General features: G+C 37.6%; 1 long non-coding RNA gene and 1 pseudogene across 3 annotated transcripts in view; one reads left to right on the top strand and one right to left on the bottom strand.

Annotated features, from left to right (window-relative positions):
* LOC306641048 overlaps positions 1-16899 on the top strand; it is a 38574-nt gene that overhangs the window by 2368 nt on the left and 19307 nt on the right. Inside the window, exon 2 of one of the 2 annotated variants that reach the window (XR_013757998.1) lies at positions 10602-10815. This is a non-coding gene — a long non-coding RNA (uncharacterized lncRNA). Of the gene's footprint in view, positions 1-10601; positions 10816-15581; positions 15632-16899 lie in introns of those variants that run through there. The other variant, XR_013757999.1, reaches the window with a different exon arrangement.
* On the bottom strand, positions 11770-14917 carry LOC306641375 (spliceosome-associated protein CWC15 homolog; annotated as a pseudogene). The gene is made up of 2 exons: positions 14110-14917; positions 11770-11893 (listed from the first exon to the last, which is right to left on the bottom strand). The product of its transcript is annotated as a spliceosome-associated protein CWC15 homolog (transcript).

Raw genomic sequence — 16899 nt, forward strand, 5'->3', positions numbered from 1 at the left:
TTAGGGCTTCTCAATCTTGATTATCTTTTTGAAAAACCAATTCTTTGTTTCATTGATTCTTTGTGTTTTTATTCTCAAATACATTGATTTCAAATCTAATCAATTATATCCTTTTACTTGTTTTGGAGTATTTTTTAATTGTTGTCTCTTGTTTTTCAAGGGCCTTGAGATGCCTTGTTATGTTGGTTATTTTTTTTATTTTTTTGAGATTTCTGATTTTCTTATGCATGTGCTTACAGCTGTCAACTTTCCCCATACAGTTGGCTTTATAGTGTCCTAGAGTTCCTGGTATGTTGTATCATTATTCTCATTTGATTCCAGGAACTTTTTAATTTCTCCTCTGATTTCTTCAATCACCCAATCATTATTTAAAATTGTATTGTTCAATCTCTTTATATTGTTTCTGTAGGTTTTTTGGTGTTTAATTTTATTTCACTGTGATCAGAATTTATGTGATGAATTACATCTTTTGTGTGTGTGTGTGCATGTGTGGTAAATATTGCTTTCTGACCTAAAATATGGTCTGTTTTGGAGAAGTTTTCATGAGCAGCAGAGAAGAAATTATATTCAAATATTGTTGAATGATATATTCTATAGGTGCCTGTTAAGTTCTTTTTTAAAATACTTTTTAGGTTTGAAGAGTCTTCACTGAGTTTGTGTGTGACTGGTGAGAGGGGTGTGTTTAAATCACATTATGAAGTTCTGAGAACTATCTGAGGCTCTAATCACAGTGTTACCTGTTTTATGTAATTAGGTTGACCAATGTTTGGGGCATAACTATTGTTTTGTTTTATAATTTTGCTGGATCATTTTCTTTACCAGTATGAAGTGACCTTTCTGATCTCTTCTGATTAATTTAGGCTTGAATTCTGCTTCATTGGAAATGATAATGGCTAGTTTGCTGGTTTTCAGACTCTGCCTGGTGTATCAATTTCCATCCTTTCACTGTCAGCCTATGCCTGTATTTCCCTGTAAGGTATGTCTCTTGCAAACAGCACAGTTAGTTCTTATTTTTTAATCCATTCTACCAGCCTACATCTTTTAATTGGAGAGTTGAGACCATTTACATTCAATGTTATTACAGAGAGAGGTTTATTAGTTTCTGCCATTTTGATTTATTTCTTATGTTAAATTTGGTCCTGTTTCTCATTTGCTTAACTACTCTTCAAATGAGGATTTTTTACTTCTGAGCACTATAGTTTTTTAAAAATTTCCACAGTGTGGAATATTTTTGTAATTATTTTCTGTAACCATGGCTTAGTAGTCATGAATTCTTTGACTTTCTGGTTATTTGAGAAGGTTTTTATTTCTTTTCTGATTCTGAGAGATAGCTTTTCTGAATATAGCAATCTTGTTTGACAGTTATTTTCTTTGAGCGCTTGGGACACATCATTCTAAGCATGCTGAGAAGTCATAAGTAATGTTGATTGGCTTGCCTCTAAAGGTGGCATGACATTTTCCTCTTGAGGCTTTAAAAATTCTATTCTTTTTTGTTTGGCATTTTAATTACAATGCATTATGGAGAATTTTTTTGTTTTTTGTTTTTGATCTTGCCTATTTGGGGTTCTGTATTTGGATGTCCATCTCATTGTCAAGATTTGGAAGTTTCTGTTATTATTTCCCTGAAGAAGTTATCCATGCCATTAGTTGTATCTCATAACCCACTTTAATTCCAGTGATTCTTAAATTTGATCCCTTAATGTCCAAGACTTCTTGTTATTCCTATCATGTTTGTTTATTTTCTTTCTTTAAGTAGTGTCTGTTGATGCTGGCACTTTGTCTTCCACCTCTGAGATTGTGTCTGCAGCATGGTCTATACGGACAGACATTCAGATGAATATTTGATTTGATTGTCTTTTATTTCTAAGATTTATGTTTGGTTATTTTTCAACATGGTAACTCCTTATTGAATTTCTCACCCATATCCTTTATTAACTTCCTAATTTTCTCAGTTGTTATTTGTGTTCTCTTGGAATTCATTGATCACTTTTCTAGTCATTCTTTTGAATTTTTTATGATATTTCATGTATCTCAATATCTTCAGAGTCAGTTGTTGGTGAATCATGAACTTGAGAAGGTATTGTGTTACCTTGTTTATTCATATTTCATGTTTTCCTAGGTTGGGTTTTATGTATCTTTTGGGATTGATTTATCTTCCAGTATTACATGTGGGTTTTTTTTAGGGCATGGCCTTCTCTTGCCAAAGCGTCTTCTGTTTTTTCTGTAGAAGTAAAGGTCCATGAGTGGAAACTAAGGGTCCTGGCAGTTGTTTCTATTGGGACTTAATCATTTGTTCTAGGGGTTTGACTTTTCTGTGATTTTTAGGAATAGTGTTGCTGAAGTTTGTGTACGGTTAATTTGAGTGTAGACAAGGTGAGCTGTCTTTTGGCTGGATTTGGTCTAGTTTAGTAGTAGAATTTATTCCCTGTGAACTTGTAGTTTCTCTGTAGATTCCTCGCACTTCACAGAAGAGGCAGGAAAAAAATTAAAAAACTGAAGCAAACTATATACAGCATTACAATAAATAACCCAGTATCTACTATGACATCTACAATACTAATTACCCCAAAATAGAAATGGCAAGGTCAGCAATTGCCAGCAGCAAAAACAATAACTGTGAACAAGAACTGGCATTATAGTAAGTGGCAGGTGTAAACTATGCCATCCACATAATTAATAACTACAGTGGCATGAATGGTAGGGGCAGCAGTGACATGGACCAAATAGTTCTAAAAGATAGTAGAAATACAGTTCACTAAGAAAAAAGAAAATGTGATGGGAAGGTTAAAAAGAAGTTTAGAATGCTTAAAACTTGAACTGAGAGAACACAGATATAGCAACTGAAGGTTATCAGTAAGGAGGAGAAAAGAGAAAAAGTGGAATGAGGAACAAAGGAACTTAGTTGTTAATGGTAGCAGGAAGAGACAAAAAAAAATGAGAAACAAGCAGACAAATAAAGATGTCATAACCCTCAAAGCAAGGAAAAATAACTGCATTAAAAATGCTAAGGATGAGAAACAAGAAATGTGTGTGTGTGTGTGTGTGTGTATCAATCATGGCAGGAACACCAAGAAAAAAAGAAGGGAAAAAAGATTTCATAATATAAAATGAAAGAATTATATCTTTTAAGGTAGTCAAAACTGTCCAGGAAAGATGGTTACTTAATAATAGACTGCCATTTATGATGGACTCATTTAGACTAGCATTAAATGATATGATACAAACACAATTGTACAATGAGTATTTTGATGTTACTCTTCCCTTCCTCTTTGAAAATGACACTCAGGATTTAAAATCACTTCAATTATTTGAAGAACATTTTATTTCCTGTGCAATTATCTATCTTCCAGTCCTTTAAATAAGACATCAGTTTTCTTTGTGATTAACAGAAAATGCTGTGGGCCAGACTTATTTTCTTAAGTCAGGGTTTCATATTCTTTATGACAGCGGGTGGTATCTGATGGGGATTCTTTACCTTCCAGGAAATAATAAGCCTTGTGCTGGTGTGCATCAACCAACTGCACGTCTGCAGCAGTACCACGTACTTGACTGATGTGACACCACTGGGCAAGAAGCCAGCAAGTCTTGAAAAACCATCCTGAATTCTCTGTAAGAGTTGCTGGGTAAGGACCTTGGAATTCCCAACACAGTGGAGTTAGTATGTTTAACAGGCTAACAGCAGTTTTATAACATATTCCTGATCAGGACTAAATCTTTACTAATTTACTAATAACTAATGGTGTTAATCTAAATCTGAGTGAGGAAAGTAGCTGGAGTAACAGATGGGCTTGGGTAAAGGCAGAGGCTATCTATGCTGTGGTTTGTGAGGTGAGTGGTCTCCTTGTGAATGTGGATTAAATATTTCCATTTTGTTCTAAAGTCAGTGTCACAAGTCCCCCTCTTTTCACAGCTCCATTGTGGCAGGGATCTACTCTCATCTCCTTCCCTGGTCTTGATCGTATCAGTGTTTCTCAGTTTCTAAGTGTGTTCAACCTAAGTTAAGTGATGCTTGGGGTGGTTTCTGCCATGTTTCTGTTGGACCATTACAAACATAGACCTTTGTTATTATGGGGCTAAAGTATTGCAGTAGCTTCTACTTATCTCTTACTCAGAACTGGAGAGGCCTCAGATTTTACCCTGTTTGCAAGTGAGTAAGCAGCTGTCTTGGGTAGTGGGCGTTCATCTGCACTGTAGCACTTACCACATTTCTTACTTTATATGGTCCTGGTTTTGAAGGTAAGAACAGTTCCTTTCTGTGTTTGCAGCTCTGTCATGTAGCTTCACATCTGGCATAGAGAAGATATCCTGTATATGTGCATTGATGAAATGACTGGATTCTGATGGAATAGGAAGGTGTACCAGAGCATAGAAAAGAAATAAGGCATTTTTACTATGAAGAATGTAGAGTACTCAAAATATTTGAAAATTCTTTGTAATGTCAGTGACCTTTGTTAAACTTCATAAAGTCACAATACAATTTAGCAAATAAAACTTGTTCCTCTTAAACATAGGTGGTAACATTATGACTAGAATTTCTGTGAGGAAAATCAAGGACACTGAAGCTTTACAGGAGTCTAGATTCATTATTTTACCCACAGCATCATCAGGATGAGGATTTTGTTGTGGTGCCAAAATACTAAATAGTATGTTTTTCTCTGAGTGCAGAAGTTATAGCACTGAATTTCTGAATGAGGGACAGATTGGAGTGGGTATTTTTTTTTTAAACAGCACAGTGTAACTTGACCTGGTGTGACACCAGATGAATTCCTCAAGGGAGGTGGTTTATGCAGAGGTATGTCATCTGTGGGTCATTTTCAGAGAGAAGGTTGTTGTGGGTAAACTGAGGTAATATGCATCTTACCTTTTCCTGTCACCTAGTCCCACAGTCTCTGTTGGTCCCTTCAGCAGGTCCTATACTCCTGTGTCCATGAGCAGTGAACTTCAGCAGAATGAATTATGATGATTTTCATATGGTCATAGAAGAGTCCATTCAGCAAAATCCACACTTCAGCCTTATCCTTCTGAGCTACTTATCCCTCCAGCCTGTGACCCCCAAAACTCCACAGAGTTACTTGGGATTTATTGTTATCATTTTAGAACCTACAGAAGTAGTGTTAATGTACTGTACTAAGTGCTGGGGCTAGGGTGTGAGGCCAACTCCTCACTGTAGCTAGTTTTGTGGTTTGCTTTTATGGAACATGGCTAGAGATGTGATTTTAAAATGGGTCAGTCAAATAGAAAGAGAGGGAACAGCTGCAGTTGGAATGGTGTGTCTGTTGGGGAGTGTTCAGTCTGCAGCAACTGAGTACCCTAACCCTAATTGCCTTTAGCCACAGAGGGGGCTTATGGGCTCATGTAACTGGCACTCTGCCTCCTGCAGTGCCAGCTCACTTGTATGGCCTCTGCTGTCTTTTGTCAGTTCCTGAAGCTGTGTGCTTCTCCTAATGTGGGAGGGGGAAGTGGAAGAAGGCTGCTTCAAGTAGCTGTCTTTTGAGAAAGAGCATGCAAGTTCCCAAGCCACCTGATAAACTACTGTTCATGTTTCATTAGCCAGAGAGTGCCTGACCTCAAAACCAGGGGAGGGAATTTTCCCACTATTGGGTTAATCTGGCCAGGGACCCATTCCTGAAACTGTACTCAAGCCCCTAGCTGTCCAGGTCCACAACTGGTGGACATGGTAACAGATTTGTATCCCATTTCCTGATCTGCAAAGTGGAGGGAGTAAAAAGTATTCTTTTAGGGTTATTGTGCCGATTACTTGACTTAATGTAAGGCACTTGGAAACATGCTAGGCCAGGTAGCCAGTGACACCTGTATTCATAACAAATAATATCAAATGGCCATAGTGATTCCCCTTGTCATCAGGTGCTTTAAATTTGATAAAGTTGTCAAATGTTTCACATCACATTATTTTGCTCTTCTAACCATTATGCCCATTTCTTTGGATACTTATATTATTAGTTTTTCCCTATTGATGATAATATTTTCTTCTCCAAATTCTTTTATTTTTATCATTCCCTTTCAAAGTAAAGTTTTTAATAACAAATTTCCCATAGAACTAGCGGATACAACAATGGAAGTTCTGGATTACCTTGTGGACATTGGATCATGAGTCTGGTTGGTTCATGAGAGGAAGTATAGCTTTCTATATAATTGTCTCCAGTCTGAAACTTTTACATTCTGTAATCGTACCCCTTCCTTGAAGACACCATCTCCATCTCACATGTATGTACCTGACATACTCTAAATACAGTCAGCTCACCACAGTCCTAGGATCTGCCTCTGTGGATTCAACTAGACATGGACTGAAACATTCAGAACCTTAGCATCTGTGCCAAACCCTAAATGATACAGCAGGACAACTTTCTATATGGTTTTCTCATTGTGTTGTGCATTATAAGTAGTCTGGCAAAGATTTAAAGTCTGAGGGAAGACATTTGTAGATAATATGCAAAAGTGATGCCATTTTATACAGAGGGCTTCAGCATCTGAGGGATTTTGTTCCTATCATTTTGTCCCCACTGGATTTCGAGGGAGGGAGCTGTGTTTGAGACCTGAGTGATGTGTAGATCCCGTAAGGTCTCTGGATGCTCTCTCTGCCTCCTTCCTTCTCTCTTTCAATTTCAGACTGAAGAGAGCCTCACACTTCCCACCGCCCCAAAGTCCATGGCCTCTGATGCCTATCTACTTACCTCTGAGTCTGGCATCTAGAGCACCCCAGCCTCACATCTGGCCTTTTCCTTGCCTTTCCTCCTTTGCTCACTATTGGGCTGTGTCCTCCCAGTCCTTTCTTGCAATCCAGAATTGCATCTGCAGAATATCAGGTGTTATTCTGTATCAAAGAAACCTGAACATTTATTAAAAACGTTTATTACCTTAACTATTTACATCTCATTTGATTGAGAAGAGATTTGATGTTACTATTATTTAATCTTGATACAGTTAGAATTCCCTGAAACTTACCTTAAGAGAAGATAATACCATAATAACCATTTATGTTTCTAAGAACACAGTGATTTCAGTCACACAAATATTTTTTACTTTTAAAGTAATTGTTTTGTGGAACAGGATATTAATTCTAAGTGTACTTCCCCCCAAGATGAAAATGCTCCAGTATGTAAATACATTTTGCCTTCACATTTGCACATTGCTACTCCCTGCAGTTTTGGTTAATTGTCCATCCCACACCTGGTTCTTCCAGGTAATTCAGAATGTTTATGTATTTAAATACCTCACCTCAAGAAAGCTTCCTTTTCCCTTCTGTCCACTTTCTTAAGCATCATATAACAGAGGTTGTCATGCTGGGGACACATGAACTTGGGAACTCATGAATCTTAGTATTGCTAGAAGCTCTTTTTCTATTTGGATTTCTATAACAGAAGGCCATAATATATGTGTCTTAATAATCACAAATGTTTGATTCTCTTTATTCTGGAGCCTGGGAAGTCCAAGTTTCAAAACTCCAGCACTACCTGTCTGGTTAGGTGGCACCTTTTCACTGTGTCCTCCCATGGCAAAAGCGGAGAGAATGACTCTATTAAAGGGCCTTAGTTGCATTGCTGAAGTCCCTGCTCTTAAGATCTAATCCTCTCTCAAAGCCCCCACCTCCCAAGGCTGGGGGCATAGGATTTCAGCATATGACTCTTGCAGTGGGGCACCCAGACTTTGAGACTATAATAGAATCTTCATCCATTCATCTAAGATCAGTTGAATGCCTGCCATGGGAGAGACCCTGATCCAGGTGTTGAAGTGGTGGCCAGGGTATGGTGCCTGTTCTTGTAGAGCTCATGGTGGTATGAGAGGGACTGGTAGCAAGGATAACAGAGCCAGCCACAGTGCTTTGTGGTTGTGTTGCAGTGCCTGTCATAGAGCTGTGGTGACCACACATTCCTTTCTCACTGGTTGTTGCCATCACACCAGTTGGACTTGTGACATGTCATTCAAAGTAGAGGGAAGAGTTTGGAGGCCAACCAGTAGAATGCCCATTTATCATCCTTGGCTGGCTAGTATCCATCCTTTACTTCACTCTTATTTTCGTTATTCTTCCAACTGTCAGCTTACTCAAAAACACTCTTGTTAAATGAAGAGCCCTAATAATATAAGTATTACCTTGATCTTGTAAACCAAAAAAGAAGTCCTAAACTTAACTTCTTAGAGAAAAATTCAGGGAAGAAAGAACAAATTCCACCTTCAGCTCCCAAAGCTGATATTACTGACTTAAACTATTCCCTGTACTAACACTTGACCAGTTCCTCCAAATTTGACTTCTATGTCACTATGAATTATTCTATTTACAAAACTACCTCCATTTATAATGTGCATTAATGCTTGCTCTTGTATGTAATGTATATCCATAAAAACTTTAAATAAGTACTTACTACATTCTACGTTTAATCAACATTAAAACCCATCCCCGTGCATATAAGCAAGCACATCAATCTCACATAGTACATAAAACATATTAATTATCCCACATAGCTAATTCTTTGAAGATATGGATATTATTCACTGACAAAAGTTCTAGTATTGCATAGCACATCCAATTTACTGGTGGCACATACCCCATTACGGTCATAGTCCTTTCACAATCCAAATGGATAGCCCCTTCCAACAGAGGTCTGTTAGTCTACCATCCTCCACAAAACCATCAACCAGCCCTCTTCTTGTGTCCCTTGTGTATGTGTCCCTCTTCTTGCTCTGATCCCATGAAACTTGGGGGTAGCTAATCTGAAACTTTATCTGGCATCTGGTTCCTACCTCAGGGGTATAACTTGTAACTCACTCTCAAGTTCTCCTTAAGGAAGGCATCACAATGGATTAGTGTCATATTTGAAGGTGATCCAATATAACTAACTCATGCCTTTAATGGTTTTTATTTTTTAGGTATGCTTCCACTCACCATTGGCGTCAGAGTCCCTGACACAATCAATTCAATTGTAACTGGACTTACTATAATGTCAGTTTTCTTGTCTAGCATAATTAACCCTAGGGTGTTGATATACTTATGCTTGATGAACAAAAACAAAACAGAATTTCACAAGAACCCCTCGTATTACCTACACAATGTTTGGCACCTTATCCTTACCCCTGGATAATGTTCTTATGTGATCTAAAACTTATTACCTTCTATCCCAGTATGTCCATACTAATGTATTAAAATTTAATCTTCTTTTATACTAAAGTCCCACTAATGAACACAAGCAACTAGAAATCTTCCTATACCCTTACTAATTAACATAATACTTACATAATACTTTATTTTACACACCCTATATGTGTCTTATTTCAAGTCAATATACAGTTACATAAATTTATAATCAGTTGATGTAGCTTAAACACTGACAATGCTTAGATGAGTATTTATACTCCTTAAACACAAAGGTTTGGTCCTGATCTCTTTATTAGCTTATAGTAAACTTATACATGCAAGCATCTCTGCCCCAGTGAGAATGCCTTCTATATCAAGATAATGATCAAAAGGTGCAGGTGTCAAGTTCACTAATAATAAGTAGCTCACAAGGCTTTGCTCAACCACACCCCAGTGATTGGTCATACACACAGAGGAATGATTAAAATTAACATATAAATGAAAGTTAGACAAGTTATACTATAATAGGACTGGTAAATTTTGTGCCCACCACCGTGGTCATAATTAACCCTAGTTAATACAATGTGATGTAAAGTGTGATTAAGATAATCATTAAATAAGACTGAGCTCTAAGCTGTAGAAAGCCTTATTTATAATAAAAATGACATAAGAAAGTAGTCTTAGGACACCTGAATTCACTATAGCTAAGACCCAAACTGGGATTAGATATCCCACTATGCTTAGCCCTAAACATAAATATTTAATTAACAAGACTACTTGCCAGAGTGCTACTAGTAACTGCTTAAAACTCAAAGGACTTGGTGGTGCCTCATATTCCTCTAGAGGATCCTGATAAACCCTGATAAACCTTACCACCTTTTGCAATATCAGTCTGTATACCACCATCTTCAGCAAAACCTAACAAGGCTTTCAGCAAGCACAAGAATTATACATAAAAACGTTAGGTCAAGGTGTAGCCTATAAGGTGAAAAGAAATGGGCTACATTTTCTGTTTTCTAGAACAGCATCCACAATAACTTTTATGAAATCTTAAAGCCTAAGGTTAATTTAGTAGTAAGCTAAGAATAGAGAGCTTAGTTGAGTTGGGTGTGTCTCCATCAATATGGTTTTATGTATTGATAAAATTTACTTATTCACATTTTTTCTTACTATTTTTTTTTTGGTAGGGTTCTCTTTTTTTCTCTTTATCTTTTTTGGAGTTGGGAGTTGATGCCAGAGCTTGGCCAATGCGAGGCAAGTCTTTGACACTGAGCTATATCCCAGTGCGTTTGCTCACGTGTCGATTAAGGTTGGGTTATTTTCAGTTTGCGGCTGCTATGCATAAATCTGTGAGTACTAGAAAAAAAAGAAAAAGAATTGACCAATAGCATTTAGTATGGTTCCAAGTCCTTATTACCACAAATTTGGCCCAAAAGCAGTGAACCAAGATCTATATAAACCCCTAGCAGAGTGACCTAATGAGGGAAACGTGCCATGGAGTCTGGTGTTACAGTGCTAGGGTTCTGTTCTGCAGAGTAAATTCTTCAACTTCATGAGACAAGAATTCAGAAAGAAGAAATGGATGTGCAGCGCTTGATGGATGGACCGACATTAGGAGATGGAGATGCAGGCCTCTGTAGCCAAGAGAAGTGTTGCAACTTGTGCAGACCCTCACCTGCATGCAGAAGCCGCAAACTGAGTTTCATCACAGAACTCTGGTTTCAAAGGTACTATTAAATGTTAGATAATTAGTAACTATTTTTAAATTTTTTAAATTTAAATTTTTATTTTAAATTTTTAGTTTTAATTCCTGTCAGTGAAAATTCTGAAATGTTTTTGTTGAGATGAGAATGTTTGGTAAAATGATTTTATGCCATAAGGATTAAAGGGGGTGTGTGTTCGTGGGGTGCTCTCCCTTGTGGATGTAAGTTAGAAGAATAAGGTGAATCTATTCTTTACAGGATGGAAGGAAAGAAGAACAAATGAGATTAGATAGAAAAAATTAAGATAATATGCTTAAGTCAGTGTTTATTGTTATTTTGGCCATTTTTATTTCCATCTGTGTTTTCTTCTGTCAAAAAGTATGTCCATTTACTCTCAAGCTGTCCCATTCGTGTTGCTCTTTTAATTCACTTGAAAAAGAGTCCAAAGAATGAAACATGGCAAGAGTGAAAATTGACCTTTTTTGTTTCAACTGAACTGTTCACTATGAAAGCAGTGTTTTCTCTGGTCCCTCTGGAGACTAGAGATGCTAAGAGTTTCATAAGTAGAATGTCTCAACCCAGACCCAGGCTCCTGTGCAACAAGAAACAGCCTGAGTGGTAGGACAAGAGGTGTGTCTGGTGGTCACTGTCTTTATTTACAGAGAGCTCAATAGCTGAGTAAGAAATCTAGACTGTAATAAAAGTCACAAATACTCATTATAGTAATAAGAATTGATAAAGACATACACAGTTCTGGTCAGTTCAAAGGTGTTAAATAGAATTAAAGTATCAGAATTTGTTTTAATAATTAGAAGGTTCAGTCCTTTGAAAACCATTCAAGTTTTTTAAAACTTCAATGTCAATGGATACAATATCTTTACTTTTATGTGGTGCTGAGGATCAAACACAGGGCCTCATGGGTACTAGGTGAGTGCTCTACCATTGAGCCACAACCCCAGCCCCTCAAGTTAAAGTGTATCACACTCCGAGGAAAGTACTGAGGATCACAGTCCCCATGGGCACTTCCTCCCCATGGGCACTATCTTCCTCCCCATGGGCAGCATCTTCTTCCCCATGGGCAGTATCTTCCTCCAATTGCTGCCTTTATATTTTTTTTTCCTGTGAGATTAGAGCCTATGTAATGACAATTAAAATAGTTTCGTGGTCTTCTATTGGTTTTGTTTAGATATCCCACATGGTAATTTTGTAGACATTTGTACCTCTTTTGAACATTGGAAGGTGGACAGGAATTTCTCCGTGTTTAGTTTAGGTAGGTTCATGGAAGATAACTTCCAGTGTACTAAAGGAGTGACATTTTAAAATGGCACCACCATTCCTTTCAAAGTATCCATTGGAAAATGCTGTTGTGATTTCATTCTCACTTTATTTTAAAAAAATATTTGACCTTATCTCATTAAACAGTAAAAAAAAAAAAAATGTGTATGATTTCTCTTTTTCATTTCAGTTACCCCTCTCATTACAGAATGCAAACCCCAGGTAGTATATTTTTGTGACTGGAAGACTTTTTCTTCTCACCATACTCCTTTGTAACAAAATGTTTATATACATTTGTATAGTTTCTATTAGTTTGTAATTTGAAGAAGTTTTTCTTTTAGTATTAACTAATAATGATAATGTTTAATTGAATATGAGTGTGCAGTTGATCAAATCCACCTATATATTAAAACTTGATAAGTATTGAGTTTAAAGGTAAAATTTTGTTGGGCATACAATTTTTTAACATTTTACAGTCTTTAATTAAGCACATAATACCATACTACTTAACATATTTTTCCATGAAATTTGGATGGCAGGGTATCATTTACCAGCCTTTTGTCTTTCTTTCTTTCTTTCTTTCTTTCTTTCTTTCTTTCTTTCTTTCTTTCTTTCTTTCTTTCTTTCTTTCTTTCTTTCTTTATTTTTATTGTAAACAAATGGGATACATGTTGTTTGTCTTTTTGTACATGGGTTAAAGGCATACCATTTGTATAATCATAAATTTACATATGGTAATGTTTGATTCATTCTATTATTTTTTCCCTTCCCCCCACCCCCACCCTTCTTTTCCCTCTAAACAGTCCTTTCTTCCTCCATTCTTGCCCCCCTCCCTAACCCTAACCCTAACACTAACTCCTCCCACCCTCCCCGTTATGTGTCATCATCCACTTATCAGCGAGATCATTCGTCCTTTAGTTTTTTGAGATTGGCTTATCTCACTTAGCATGATGGTCTCCAATTTCATCCATTTGCCTGCAAATGCCATAATTTTATCGTTCTTTATGGCAGAGTAATATTCCATTGTATATATATATACCACAGTTTCTTTATCCACTCATCAATTGAAGGACATCTAGGTTGGTTCCACAATCTGGCTATTGTGAATTGAGCAGTTATGAACATTGATGTGGCTGTATCTCTGTAGTATGCTGATTTTAAGTTCCTTGGGTATAGACCAAGGAGTGGGATAGCTAGGTCAAATGGTGGTTCCATTCCAAGTTTTCTAAGGAATCTCCACACTGCTTTCCAGAGTGGCTGCACTAATTTGCAGCCCTACCAGCAATGTATGAGTGTACCTTTCTCCCCACATCCTCGCCAACACCTGTTGCTTGTATTTTTGATAATCGCCATTCTAATTGGGGTGAGATGGAATCTTAGGGTGGTTTTGATTTGCATTTCTCTTATTACTAGAGATGTTGAACATTTTTTCATATGTTTGTTGATTGCTTGTACATGTTCTTCTGTGAAGTGTCTGTTCATTTCCTTAGCCCATTTGTCGATTGGATTATTTGTATTCTTGGTGTAGAGTTTTTTGAGTTCTTTATAGATTCTGGAGATTAGTGATCTATCTGAAGTATGAGAGGCAAAGATTTTCTCTCACTCTGTAGGCTTTTTCTTCGCATTGCTGATAGTTTCCTTTGCTGAGAGAAAGGTTTTTAGTTTGAATCTATCCCAGTTTTTAATTTTTGCTTTTATTTCTTGTGCTATGGGAGTCCTGTTGAGGAAGTCGGGTCCTAGGCCGACATGTTAAAGATCTGGACCTACTTTTTCTTCTATAATCTGCAGGGTCTCTGGTCTGATTCCAAGGTCCTTAATCCATTTTGAGTTGAGTTTTGTGCAGGGTGAGAGATATGGGTTTAGTTTCATTCTGTTGCATATGGATTTCCAATTCTCCCAGCACTATTTGTTGAAGAGGCTATCTTTTCTCCATTGCATATTTTTGGCACCTTTGTCTAGTATGAGAAAATTGTATTTATTTAGGTTGTGTCCATGTCCTCTATTCTGTACCATTGATCTACCTGTCTGTTTTGGTACCAATACCATGCCGTTTTTGTTATTATTGCTTTGTAATAAAGTTGAAGTTCGGGTATTGCGCAGTTCTGAGACACAATACCATCAGCCCACCTTCTTTTAACTTTGAAGTTGGCCTGAGGCTGGGATGGGCCAGTGAGATTAAGAAGAGGGTTTCCACTTGGAATGTTCTCCATGTGAATTTACTCTTCAGCTTTTTGTTCTTGTTCCTTCCTGGTCTGCTCTTCTGCCCTTTCTTTTTAAAATTTTTGCAGTTCTGCAAGAAGAACTGCAGTATCATCATCATCACTCGCTTCTTCAAAATCTTCATCTTCCTCATCTGTTAAAAGATCATCTGCATTGAGGTTGGCAGCAGGATTCTGATCTACAAAGGCTTCTTTGACACTGAAGAGGATGTTGTATGTTCTAAGGTTGGATGAACCCTACTTTTTCCCCTTGCAGCAGCTCTCTTTTTCTTCTGATTCCCTCCTGGAATCAGATTAGGAACCTCTTTAGGGGCATCCTGAGTAGTCTGTCTGTATTTTATCTTTGTATAAGAGGGAAGATCTCTGCTTGAATAGTGCTTTGAGAGTTGGCTCAAATCACCACCTTCTTTCCTCCTCCATCTCTTCCAGGTTCAAAAGTCGGCCTGGCTGCTGTTGTCATCTTTTATGCTCTCTTGATTTTCATAAAGGGTAAAGGCTGTGTTCAGAGAGGGAGAAACCAGAGTTTTCTGCTGCGGGGTACCTCCAAGTCCTGTACACCTTGTGATTTGGTATTCCGGGAGTGTGCCCTTGGATGTTCACGAGGAACTCTTTGTCTTTGCTGCAGTGCAGGATTTGTGGGTGGCAGGACCAGAGCCCACTTAAGCTATAATCAAAGCTCTTTTCTTGCCGTTTTCTCCATGGCACTCGGAGAGCTCCACAGGCACCCACACTGCCCACAGCTCTGGAACTCCTCCACCTGCCACTGACTCTGACCCTGGCTTTCCTTTCCTGTCCCACCTGCATAAGAAAGATGAGGTGCTATCCTCCTGTAGCTCACTTTGGCCCAGGTCTGATGCACAACCTCCAGAGATCACACAGAAACCTTTGCCACTCTTGGCCCCCAGAATCCTCTGCTCCTGGCACATATATATATTTTTTTTCATCCAGTGGAAAAGGAAGTGGCGGACTGGAGCAAATGAAGTAAACTCATAGTTTTTTACAAAACTTCACAGTTCAGAAAATTTACGAATAGGTGCTTTAAGTATATAGGTGTATTTCCTTTTCCTTGTGTGTTATAAAGATGGCAGCTTAATTATATATGTGTACACTTGTATTTAAGTATAGTGCAACCACATGTTTTAATTTCTGCTGCTTCTGTGATGCTGTTGGACCAAGTTCTGATTGCTTTCTTAAGTGGAGTAGGAGCAACATAAGATGGGGCCAGCTGTCCAGCTATGGCACATCACAACAGGAAAATACTTAAGTCTCATGGAAACAAAAGCCTTCTACTCATGGACAAGAAAAGGCAGATGTCAAAGCAACTATTTACCTTCCAGTCTTGTAAGGTAAGAAGGAAAATAAAATTTTGGACTCCCTGTAAATCTCATTTTCTTTGATGTTAGAAACACAAGAAAGAAGGCTGACAGGTTTTACATGTGTTTCTAAATTCCCAATTTCTCTTCCATTCATTCTTCTCCATTACCTCAATTTTCTGAAGTGCTGAAACCCACCCAGAAGTTTCTCTGGGTGTATAGTTCTTTGGTTACTTGCATACCACACACCCATCAGGCTCCTTCCTGGTTTCCCAGGCATCTGCAATGACAGTTATCACAAACCTTGTCACATTGCATAACATCATGAAGATGAAGCATAGTAGAATTTTTTTTCTCAAGTACATTACTTCTCTAGTTTTCTATGCAGACCTTTCTTCTGAGCTCCTTTGAATCATTCTGTGGTACTTGCATATTTGTGTCTGTAATGAAAGTGGTGAAATTTGGCATAAAGATAGGAATGGTTTTGAACTGCTGTCTAGCTTAAAACTTCATGCTCCTGTTATAAGTCAGGATTTGCCTTTGTATTTCTGAGATTAGTTTGTGTGCATCTGGGCACATGCACCTTCAGAATGCTGTCCAGCTCCTCCACCTGCCTTTTAAACTTACTTTTGTTGCACTACTAGCAAGTTGCATCTGTGATAGTAGAGTTATAGGATGAGGAAAAGATAAAAGTCCTGTGTATGACATATTAAGTCAAGGTTTGGGTTAGTAGGATTCTATTCCCTAAAATGTTTCTTATAAGATTTTGGATTAGATTTTATATTTATACTTCCCCTCTTTGTAGAGATCTGCATGTTAGATAATCATTTTCTTTTCTTCCTTTTTTTTTGGCGGTGCTGGGGGTTGAACCCAGGGCCTTGTGCTTGTGAGGCAGGCACTCTACCAGCTGAGCTATATCCCCAGCCCCATAGGTAATCATTTTCTAAGTATTTTGTAAGAATAAATAAATCCAAGTTTAACTAATTCCACTTTATTGATCTTATAATTGTATCTTTTCATGGCATAGGGTTGATAGCATAAATCTAAATATTTATTGAACTTTGGGGGTTCTCCATGGAACTTGTGGGTTTTTTGGTTGTACATTAATCTGTGTGGTGCAAAGGTCTCCTATGAGTGCAAACTGATTTTGCTGATTAGGGAAAGTTGTTTCATTAAAACTCTTCATAATGTATTTCATATTAATATTAAACTCGAAAGAAAACACGTTAATAATTGTAACAAACAAGGAGTTGGTCACTTATGATTGCTTATGTTCAACATACATATTAGTCTTTTAATAG

This window comes from Sciurus vulgaris (genome assembly GCF_902686455.1).
Source record: "Sciurus vulgaris genome assembly, chromosome: 12".
Lineage (NCBI taxonomy): Eukaryota > Metazoa > Chordata > Mammalia > Rodentia > Sciuridae > Sciurus > Sciurus vulgaris.